The following is a 12,715-nucleotide window of genomic DNA, read 5'->3' as shown; positions in this document are numbered from 1 at the left end:
AAGTTATTGGATTTAGTGCGCTCGGCACAACTCCAAGATTCGTCATGAACTGCTTCATCCAGACACCCTCCTTAGCTGCCTCCGAGGCAGCCATGTACTTTGCTTCACATGTAAAATCTGCTACGACGCTTTGCTTGGAGCTGCACCATCTTACCGCACCCCCATTAAGAATAAATACGTATCCGGTTTGAGACTTAGAGTCATCCGGATCAGTGTCAAAGTTTGCGTCGATGTAACCCTTTACGAAGAGCTCTACGTCACCACCATAAACGAGAAGCATTTCCTTAGTCCTTTTCAGGTACTTCAGAATATTCTTGACCGCCGTCCAGTGATCCATTCCTGGATTACTTTGAAACCTGCCTGCCATACTTATGGCCAGGCTGACGTCCGGCCTAGTGCATAGAATTGCATACATGGTAGACCCTATGGCTGAAGCATAGGGGATGATACTCATCTTTTCTCTATCTTCCGCAGTTACTAGACACTGAGTCTTACTCAATTTTATTCCTTGTAATACTGGCAAGAACCCCTTCTTGGACTGTTCCGTTTTGCACTTCTTCAAAACTTTATCAAGGTATGTGCTTTGTGAAAGTCCTATCAGGCGACTCGATCTATCCCTATAGATCTTAATGCCTAGAATGTAAGCAGCTTCTCCTAGGTCCTTCATAGAGAAACACTTGTTTAAGTAATCTTTTACGCTCTCTAAAAACTCCACATTGTTTCCAATCAGCAATATGTCATCCACATATAATATTAGAAACACCACAGAGCTCCCACTCACTTTCTTGTAAATACAAGATTCTCCAACAACTTATATAAACCCAAACGCTTTGATCACTTCATCAAAACGCTTATTCCAACTCCGAGATGCTTGCACCGGTCCATAAATGGATCGCTGGAGCTTGCATACTTTGTTAGCATTCTATGGATCGACAAAACCTTTGGGTTGCATCATATACAACTCTTCCTTAAGAAAACCGTTAAAGAACGCCGTTTTGAAATCCATCTGCCTGATTTCATAATCGAAAAATGCAGCTATTGCTAACATGATTCGGACGGACTTAAGCATCGCTAACGGTGAGAATGTCTCATCATAGTCAACTCCTTGAACTTGTGAAAAACCCTTTGCCACAAGTCGAGCTTTATAAACGGTTACATTACTATCCGCGTCCGTCTTCTTCTTAAAGATCCATTTGTTCTGAATAGCCTTGCGACCTTCAGGTAATACTTCCAAAGTCCACACTTTGTTTTCGTACATAGATCCTATCTCGGACTTCATGGCCTCCAGCCATTTGTTGGAATCCGGGCCCACCATTGCTCCTTCATAATTCGCAGGTTCATTGTTGTGTAACAACATGATTGACAAGACAGGATTACGGTACCACTCAGGAGCAGTACATGATCTTGTCGACCTGTGAGGTCCGATGTGTGCGGTCCGAAGTTTCATGATCATTATCATTAACTTCCTCCTCAACCAGCGTTGCTTCGACAGAGGTTTCCCCTTGCCCTGCGCCACCATCTAGAGGGATTAGAGGTTCGACAACCTCATCAAGTTCTATCTTCCTCCCACTCAATTCTTTCGAGAGAAACTCCTTCTCAAGAAAAAGCTCCGTTCTTAGCAACAAACACTTTGCCCTCGGTTTGAGATAGAAGGTGTACCCAACTGTCTCCTTTGGGTAACCTATGAAGATGCACTTTTCTGCTTTGGGTTCCAGCTTTTCAGGCTGAAGCTTTTTGACATAAGCATCACATCCCCAAACTTTAAGAAACGACAACTTTGGCCTCTTGCCATACCACAGTTCGTATGGTGTCGTCTCAACGGATTTTGATGGTGCCCAATTTAAAGTGAATGCAGCTGTCTCTAATGCATAACCCCAAAACGATAACGTCAAATCGGTAAGAGACATCATAGATCGCACCATTTCTAACAAAGTACGATTGCGACGTTCGGACACACCATTACGCTGTGGTGTTCCAGGCGGTGTCAACTATGAAACAATTCCACATTGTCTTAAGTCAGCACCAAACTCAAAACTCAGATACTCACCCCCACGATCAAAATGTAGGAACTTGATGTTCTTGTTATGATGGTTTTCAACTTCACTCTGAAATTGCTTGAACTTCTCAAACATTTCAGACTTGTGCTTCATCAAGTAGATATATCCATACCTACTCAAATCGTTAGTGAAGGTGAGAAAACAACGATATCCGCCGCGTGCCTCCACACTCATCGGACCGCACACATCGGTATGTATGATCTCCAACAAGTCACTTGCACGCTCCATTGTTCCGGAGAACGGAGTCTTAGTCATCTTTCCCATGAGGCATGGTTCACACGTGTCAAGTGATTCAAAATGAAGTGAGTCCAAAAGCCCATCGGAATGGAGTTTCTTCATGGGCTTTACACCAATATGACCTAAGCGACAGTGGCACAAAAACATGTCGCTATCATTGTTCACTCTACATCTTTTGTTCTCAATGTTATGTATATGTGTATCATGACAATCAAGATTCAATATGAACAATCCTCTCACATTGGGTGCATGACCATAAAAGATATTACTCATAGAAATAGAACAACCATTATTCTCTAACTTAAACGAGTATCCGTCTCGCAATAAACAAGATCCAGATATAACGTTCATGCTTAACACAGTTACTAAATAACAATTATTTAAGTTCATAACTAATCCTGATGGTAATTGAAGTGAGACTGTGCGGACGGCGATTGCATCAACCTTGGAACCATTTCCCACGCGCATCGTCACTTCATCCTTCGCCAGCCTTCATTTATTCCGCAGTTCCTGTTTCGAGTTGCAAATATGAGCAACAGAACCGGTATCAAATACCCAGGCACTACTACGAGAGTTGGTTAAGTACACATCAATAGCATGTATATCAAATATACCTGATTTTTCTTTGGCGGCCTTCTTATCAGTCAAATACTTGGGGCAGTTGCGCTTCCAGTGACCCATTCCCTTGCAATAATAACACTATGTTTCCGGCTTAGGTCCAGCCTTGGGTTTCTTCGTTGGATTAGCAATAGGCTTGCCGCTCCTCTTGGAGTTACCCTTCTTGCCTTTGTCGTTTCTCTTGAAACCAGTGGTCTTTTTGACTATCAACACTTGATGCTCTTTCCGGGGTTCTGACTCTGCGACTTTCAGCATCGCGAATAACTCGCCCGGTGACTTGTTCATCCCTTGCATGTTATAGTTCAACACAAAGCTCTTATAGCTAGGTGGTAGAGATTGAAGAATTCTGTCAGTGATAGCCTCTTGCGGGAGTTCAATCCCCAGCTCAGCTAGACGGTTTGAGTACCCAGACATTTTGAGCACATGTTCACTGACAAACGAATTCTCCTCCATCTTGCAAGCATAGAACTTATCGGAGGTCTCATACCTCTCGATCCGGGCGTTTTTATGAAAGATGAACTTCAACTCCTGGAACATCTCATATGATCCATGACGCTCAAAGCGATGTTGAAGTCCTGGTTCTAAGCCATACAAGACTGCACATTGAACTATTGAGTAGTCCTCCTTACGCGATTGCCAAGTGTTCAAAACATCTTGGTCAGATGTAGCGGTGGTTCATCTCCTAGCGCAGCATCAAGGACATAATTCTTTTTCCCAGCTTGTAGGATGAGCCTAAGATTATGTGCCCAGTCTACAGAGTTGCTTCCATCATATTTCAACTTAGCTTTCTCTAGGAACATATTGAAATCCAGGGTTGCTACTGCGTGAGCCATTGATCTACAACATAAAATATTGCAAAGTGGACTTAGACTATGTTCAAGATAATTAGAGTTTAACTAATCAAATTACTTAATAAACTCCCACTCAAAAAGTACATCCCTCTAGTCATTTAAGTGGTACATGATCCAAATCCACTAACTCAAGTCCGATCATCATGTGAGTTGAGTATAGTTTTAGTGGTAAGCATCTGTATACTAATCATATCAACTATACGATTCATGCTCGACCTTTCGGTCTCTTGTGTTCCGAGGCCATGTCTGCACATGCTAGGCTCGTCAAGTTTAACCCGAGTGTTCCGCGTGTGCAACTGTTTTGCACCCTTTGTATGTGAATGTTGAGTCTATCACACCCAATCATCACGTGGTGTCTCAAAACGACGAACTGTCGCAACGGTGCAAAGTCGGGGAGAACACAATTTCATCTTCAAATTTTAGTGAGGGACCACCTTATGATGCTACCATCGTTCTAAGCAAAATAAGTTGCATAAAAGGATTAACATCACGTGCAATTCATAAGTGACATGATATGGTCATGATCTTGTGCTTCTTGATCTCCATCACCAAAGCACCGGCATGATCTTCTTGTCACCGGCGCCACACCATGATCTCCATCATCATGTCGGCATCGAGGTTGTCATGCTATCTATGCTATTACTACTAAGGCTACAACCTAGCAATATAGTAAACACATCTGCAAACACAAACGTTAGTTTAAAGACAACCCTATGGCTCCCGCCGGTTGCCATAGCATCGACGTGCACGTTGAGATTAACTATTACAACATGATCATCTCATACATCCAATATATCACATCATGTCTTTGGCCATATCACATCACAAGCATACCCTGCAAAAACAAGTTAGACGTCCTCTAATTTGTTGTTGCATGTTTTACGTGGTTGCTATGGGTATCTAGTATGATCGCATCTTACATACGCAAAAACCACAATGGAGATGTGCAAATTTCTATTTAACCTCTCTCCAAGGACCGCCTCGGTCAAATCCAATTCAACAAAAGTTGAAGAAACCGACACCCGCCAGTCATCTTTATGCAACGAGTTGCATGTCAGTCGATGAAACCAGTATCTCGTAAGCGTACGAGTAATGTCGGTCCGGGCCGCTTGAATCCAACAATACCACCGAATCGAGAAAAGACTAAGGAGGGCAGAAAATCGAACATCAATGCCCACAGAACCTTTTGTGTTCGACTCGAGATAACATCTACGCATGAACCTAGCTCTAATACCACTCTTGGGGAACGTTGCATGGGAAACAAAAAAATTCCTACGCACACGAAGACCTATCATGGTGATGTCCATCTACGAGAGGAGATCAGATCCACATACCCTTGTAGATCGCTAAGCGGGAAGCATTAAGAAACGCGGTTGATGTAGTGGTACAGCTTCGTGATTCAAATCACCGTCGTCCTATGATCCGTCCCACGATCCGTTTCGATCTAGCGCCGAACGAACGACACCTCCTCGTTCAGCACACGTATAGCTCGATGACGATCTCGGCCTTCTTGATCCAGCAAGAGAGAAGGAGAAGTAGATGATTTCTCCGGCAGCGTGACAGCGCTCCGGTAGTGGTGATGATCTACTCCTGCAGGGCTCCGCCCGAGCTCCGCATAAATCCGATCTAGAGGAAGAACTACGTGGTATAGGTTTGAGTTGCACGTGGCAAAGTTGTGTCTCAAAAAGCCATAAACCACCAATATATATAGGAGGAGGGGAGGGGCTATCCTTGGGGATCAAGGGATCCTCAAGGGTGCCGGCCGAGTGGGAGGACGTGGACTCCCATGCCAATTCGGTTTGGGGGAAGGAGTCCCCTCCTTCCTTCCCACCTCCCGCTTTCCTTGTTTTTTCTTTTCTTTTGGTTTTTTTCCACCTGTGGCGGCATGGACCTATTGGTGTTGCCTCACCAGCCCACTAAGGGCAGGTGCGACACCCTAGGGTCACTGGGATCACTCCTGGGTGGATGGGCCCCTCCCGGTGAATACCTGGAACCCATTCGTCACTCGTCGTATACTGCCGGTAATGCCCGAAACTTTCTGGTGACCAAATGAAACCATCCTATATATCAATCTTCGTTTTCGGACCATTCCGGAAACCCTTGTGATGTCCATGATCTCATCCGGGACTCCGAACAACCTTCGATAACCACACATATATCTCAACTATACTAAAACATCATCGAACCTTAAGTGTGCAGAAACCGCGGGTTCGAGAACTATGTAGACATGACCCGAGACACTCCTCGGTCAATATCCAATAGCGGGACCTGGATGTCCGTATTGGATCCTACATATTATACGAAGATCTTATCAGTTTAACCTCTGTGCCAAGGATTCATATAATCCCGTATGTCATTCCCTTTGTCCTTCGGTATGTTACTTGCCCGAGATTCGATCGTCGGTATCCGTATACCTATTTCAATGTCGTTACCGGCAAGTCTCTTTACTCGTTCTGTAATACAAGATCATATGACTTACTTGAGTCACATTGCTTGCAAGGCTTGTTTGTGATGTTGTATTACCGAGTGGGCCCTGAGATACCTCTCCGTAAAACGGAGTGACAAATCCCAGTCTTGATCCATACTAACTCAACAGACACCTTCGGAGATACCTATAGAGAACCTTTATAGTCATTCAATTACGTTGTGACGTTTGATACACACAAGGTATTCCTCCGATGTCAGTGAGTTATATGATCTCATGGTCATAGGAATGAATACTTGACACGCAGAAAACAATAGCAATAAAATGACACGATCACATGCTATGTTCATAGTTTGGGCCTAGTCCATCACATGATTCTCCTAATGATGTGATCCATTTATCAAGTGAGAACACTTGCGTATGGTCAGAAAACCTTAACCATCCTTGATCAACTGGCTAGCCAACTAGAGGCTTGCTAGGGACATTGTTTTGTCTATATATCCACACATGTATCTATGCTTTCATTCAATACAATTATAGCATGGATAATAAAAAATTATCTTGAAACAGGAAATATAATAATAACTATTTTATAATTGCCTCTAGGGCATATTTCCAACAGTCGAGCCTCCCAAATACAAGCAGAAAACCCAAGGTGCTATTTATCCCTTCTCGTTTTCTGCAAGAGAGCAAGGGTGAATTATGTCAAACGATATTAAGGCTCGAGCTGGAAGTAGACGACCCAAGGGAACAAAATTTCATGCTTAAGTGGAAACTCGATAAGCTTTCAACCTCACCAACAACTCCAACATCACCACCTCCGAAGGAAGACAACTGAACACATGGGTATGGGCACTCCCCTTGGCTTGTGCCAAGCTTGGGGGAGGTGCCCTGGTATCGTATCACCGTCACACCTTTTTACTTTTTGTTTCTTTTACTTTTCGTTTGATCCTTTTAGTTATATCTTGATCTAGTAGAATAAAGTTTTAGTGTGATCTAGTTTTGAGTTTCCTTTTCGTTCCCCCTATGTAAGCAAGTCCGAGAGTTATATAATAAAGAGTAGTTTTGAATAGAGGGCTTTGCTTGCTTGCTATGATCATGAGAAAAAGAAACAGAAATAAGTATAGAATAAAAGCAATAGGGCATACATAATGATCTTATGGGGGGTGATGACTTCACATATAAAAAATATGTTGATTGAAATTTGTTGTGAGTTGACAAATAAAGCTATTGGTCATTGTTGCAATTAAAAGGAAGTAATAAAGAAAGAGAGGTTCACATATAAATATATTATCTTAGACATCTTTTGTGATTGTGAGCGCTGATTAAAATATCATATGCCAAAAGGATGATGTTGGACAAGGAAGACAACATAATGAGTTATGATTTCTTATTTACGAATAGAAGTTATATGGTTATAGATCCTTCAACATGTGATGCTTGCTTCCACCTCATATTAGCCAAAAGAAACTCCTACACCAAGTAGAGATACTACTTGTGCATCCAAAAACCTAGAGATACTACTTGTGCATCCAAAAACCTTTAACCCTGTTTTTCCTTGAGAGTCCACCATACCTACCTATGGATTGAGTAAGATCCTTCAAGTAAGTTGTCACCGGTACAAGAAATAAAAATTTCTCCTTAAATATGTGTGGTTTATTAATGCGAGGAAAATAAACTTTATACGGGCTTGTGATATAGAAGAAATAAAAGCGATGGACTGCATAATAAAGTTCTTTACCACAAGGGGCAATATAAAGTGACGTTCTTTTGCATTAAGATATTGTGCATCCAACTATAAAAGCGCATGACAACCTTTGCTTCACTCTGCGAAGGGCCTATCTATTACCTTTACTTTCTTGTACTTACCTTTATGAAAGAGTCGTGGTGATTTTCACCATTTCCTTTATTTTGCCTTTATCTTTTGCCAAGCGTCATGTGTTGGGGAATGATCTAGACAAATATATCCACTCGGATGTGAGTGATCATGAGTTATTATTATTCACATTACCCTTGAGGTAAATAGTTGGGAGGCAAAACTAAAAGGTCCTATCTTTCTCAGTGTCTGATTGAAGCTTTGACCTCATAGGTACCGCGTGAGTGTTAGCAATTATGAAAGACTATAAGATGATTGAATATGTGGATTTGCTTTACAAGATATTATATTGACTCTTTCCTACGTTGCGATAAATTGGAATTGCCTCAGTGACTGAAATCATAGTTTGTTAGTTCTCAATAGAGTTCTTGATTCACACTTTACCTTGTGAATGAATTGTTACTTCAGTATAAGATACAATATGTCAATATGTATTGATGTTCTAAAGATAATCATGATGCCCTCATGTCCGCATTTTATTTTATCGACACCTCTATCTCTAAACATGTGGGCATATTTATGGATCTCGACTTTCGCTTGTGGACAAGTGAGGTCTAAGCTTGGGGGAGTTGATATGTCCATTTTGCATCATGCTTTTATATCATTATTTATTGCATTATGGGCTCTTATTACACATTATGGTACAATACTTATGCCTTTTCTCTCTTACTTGACAAGATTTACATGAAGAGGGAGAATGCCGACAACTGGAATTCTAGACTAGAAAAGGAGCAAATCTGAGAGACCTATTCTGCACAGCTCCAAAAGTCCTAAAAAGTTACAAAGATTTTTTTTGGAATAAAAAAATAATGGGTGAAAGAAGTACCGGAGGGGACCCACCAAGAAGCCACAAGCCTAGGGGGCACGACCTACCCCCTGGTCACGCCTTGCAGGATTGTGGGCCCCCTGGCAGGCCTGTGGCGCCCATCTTCTCCTATATGAAGGGTTTTGACTTGGAAAAAAATCATATCAGACCTTTCGGGACGCGACGCTGCTGTCTCGAGGCGGAACTTCGACAGAACCAATCTAGAGATTCGGCGGAGCGATTCCATCGGGGAAATTTCCCTCTCAGAGGGAAAATCAAAGCCATCGTCATCATCAATGATCCTCTCATCGAGAGGGGGTCAACATCCATCAACTTCTTCATCAGCACCATCTCCTCTCCTAACCCTAGTTCATCTCTTGTATCCGATCTTGGTCTCAAAACCTCAGATTGGTACCTGTGGGTTGCTAGTAGTGTTGATTACTCCTTGTAGTGGATGCTAGTTAGTTTATTTGGTGGAAGATCATATGTTCAGATCCTTAATGATTATTAATACTCCTCTGATCATGAATATGAATATGCTTTGTGAGTAGTTACATTTGTTCCTGAGGACATGGGATAAGTCTTGTTATAAGTAATCATGTGAATTTGGTATTCGTTCGATATTTTGATAAGTTATATGTTGTCTCTCCTCTAGTGGTGTCATGTGAACGTCGACTACATGAAACTTCACCATTGTTTGGGCCTAGATGAAGGCATTGGGAAGTAATAAGTAGATGATGGGTTGCTAGAGTGACAGAAACTTAGACCCTACTTTATGCGTTGCTTCGTAAGGGGCTGATTTGGATCCATATGTTTAATGCTATGGTTAGATCTATCTTAATTCCTATTTCATAGTTGTAGATTCTTGCAAGAGAGGTTAACCATAAGTGCGAGGTTTGTCCAAGTAAGGGCAGCACCCAAGAACCAGTCCACCCACATATCAAATTAAAGTAATGAACGCGAATCATATGAGCATGATGAAAACTAGCTTGACATAAATTCCCATGTGTCCTCGGGAGTGTTTTTCTTTATATAAGAGTTTCTCCAGGCTTGTGCTTTGCTAAAAAAGGATTGGGCCACCTTGCTGCACCTTAGTTACAATTGTTACTTGTTACCCATTACAAATTACCTTATCACAAAACTATCTGTTACCGATAATCTCAGTGCTTGCAGAGAATACCTTACTGAAAACCGCTTGTCATTTCCTTCTGCTCCTCCTTGGGTTCGACACTCTTACTTATCAAAAGTACTATGATAGATCCCCTGCACTTGTAGGTCATCACATCATCTTGCCAATCCCAAGCTCTACGGGGACTTAGATCCTTATGTATTGTTCTCGTAGGAGGAACGGGAGATATGCAAGTATGTCGAAGAAATCTCGGTTGAAGAGGAGATTCCCCTGCCACGACCCGAATATATACATGTGGAGTTCAAGAAGTCGACCCTCCGAAATACAAGGAGAAAACCCAAGGTTCTATTTATCCCTTCTCGTCTTCTGCAGGAGAGCAAGGATGAATTATGTTAGAAGATATTGAGGCTCGAGCAGGAAGTAGACGATCTGAGGGAACCGAATTTCATGCTTAAGAGGAAATTTTACAATCCTTCAACCTTACCAACAATCCAACATCACCACCTCCGAAGAAATCAACTAAACACATGGGTATGGGCACTCCCCTTGGCTTGTGCCAAACTTGGGGGAGGTGCCTGATGACCCACAAGTATAGGGGATCAATTGTAGTCCTTTCGATAAGTAAGAGTGTCGAACCCAACGAGGAGCAGAAGGCTCTGATAAACGGATTTTAGCAAGGTAATAACTGCAAGCACTGAAAGTAGCGGTAACAAGTGATGGTGTAGTGAGGTGAAACGTAGCAAGCGAAAAGTAACAAGTAACAAGTAGTAGCAACGGTGCAGCAAGTGGCCCAATCCCTTTTGTAGCAAGGGACAAGCCTGAACAAAGTCTTATAGGAGGGAAAACGCTCCCGAGGACACACGAGAATTTCTGCCATGCTAGTTTCATCATGTTCATATGATTCGCGTTCGTTACTTTGATAGTTTGATATGTGGGTGGACCGGCGCTTGGGTACTGCCCTTACTTGGACAAGCATCCCACTTATGATTAACCTCTCTCGCAAGCATCCACAACTACAAAACAAGAATTAAGACAACGTCTAATCATAGCATTAAACTAGTGGATCCAAATCAGCCCCTTACGAAGCAACGCATAGACTGGGGTTTAAGCTTCTGTCACTCCAGCAACCGATCATCTACTTACTACTCCCCCAATGCCTTCCTCTAGGCCCAAATATGGTGAAGTGTTATGTAGTCGACGTTCACATAACACCACTAGAGGAAAAGACAACATACATCATATCAAAATACCGAACGAATATCAAATTCACATGACTATTATCAGCATGACTTATTCCATGTCCTCAGGAACAAAAGTAAGTACTCACAAAGCATAATCATAATCAAGATCAGAGGTGTAATGAATAGCATCAAGGATCTGAACATAAACTCTACCACCAAGTAATCCAACTAGCATCAACTACAAAGAGTAATCAACACTACTAGCAACCTTACAAGTACCAATCGGAGTCGTGAGACGGATATTGTTACAAGAGATGAACTAGGGATTGGAGAAGAGATGGTGCTGATGAAGATGCCTCCCCTCCGACGAGAGGAGTGTTGGTGATGACGATGGCGACGATTTACCTCTCCGGGAGGGAAGTTTCCCCTGCAGGATCGTCCTGCCGGAGCTCTAGATTGGATCTGCTAAAGTTCCGCCTCGTGGCGGCTGCGAAACCACGAAAAAGCTCCCGAATGATTTTTTTTTCTGGACCAAAACCCTTCATATAGCAAAAGAGGGGCGCTAGTGGGCCGTCAGGGAGCCCACAAGCTTGCCCTCCGCCACCAGGGGGGTGGCAGTGGCAGGGCTTGTGGCGCCCTGGTGGCCCCCTCTGGTATTTCTTTCGCCCAGTATTTTTTATATAATCCCAAAAAATCCATGTAACTTTTCACGGCATTTGGAGATGTGCAGAATAGTGGACTAAGATTTGCCCCTTTTTCAGTCCAGAATTCCAGCTGCCTGAATTCTCCCTCTTCAAATAAACCTTGCAAAATAAGAGAGAAAAGGCATAAATATGGTACCACAAAGTAATATAACAGCCCATAAAGCAATAAATATGAACATGAAAGCATGATGCAAAATGGACATATCAACTCCCCCAAGCTTAGACCTTGCTTGTTCTCAAGCGAAAACCAAGTTCCATAAACATTTCCACATGTTGAGGGACGAAGGTGTCGATAAAACATAATACGGACATGAGGGCATCATGATCACACATAGGACATCAATACATCATAAAGACTTTTATGGGAAAGTAACAATTCCTTCACAAAGCAAAGCATGAAGCAAAAACCTTACCGAGAAGTAACCAACAACAGTGCAAAGTCATTGAAGCAATTGCAATTTAGCACAACATCAGAAAGAGTCAAATAAGAGCTTGTAAGGCAAATCCACATACTCAATCATCTCTTTTGTTTTCCACAATTGTTACAACTCACGTGGTACTCATGGTGTCAAAGTTTTAGCTGGACACAGAGGAAGATAGGGGCTTATAGTTTTTCCTCCCAACGATTTACCTCAAGGGTAAAGTCAACAATAATAAAGCATAAGTACTCAACTCCAAGTTGATATATGAACATAGATCTTTCCCAAGCATGTGACGGTAGCCAAGACAAAGGCAAAAATAGGGAATTGGTGATGATCACCATGACTCTTACACACTAGTAGAAAAAGGACCTATTGTCCCGGTTCGTGAGGGCCATTTGTCCCGGTTTTTG

This window comes from Hordeum vulgare, chromosome 1H (assembly GCF_904849725.1).
Source record: "Hordeum vulgare subsp. vulgare chromosome 1H, MorexV3_pseudomolecules_assembly, whole genome shotgun sequence".
Classification (NCBI taxonomy): domain Eukaryota; kingdom Viridiplantae; phylum Streptophyta; class Magnoliopsida; order Poales; family Poaceae; genus Hordeum; species Hordeum vulgare.
Note: the sequence above shows the minus strand (reverse complement) of the source record.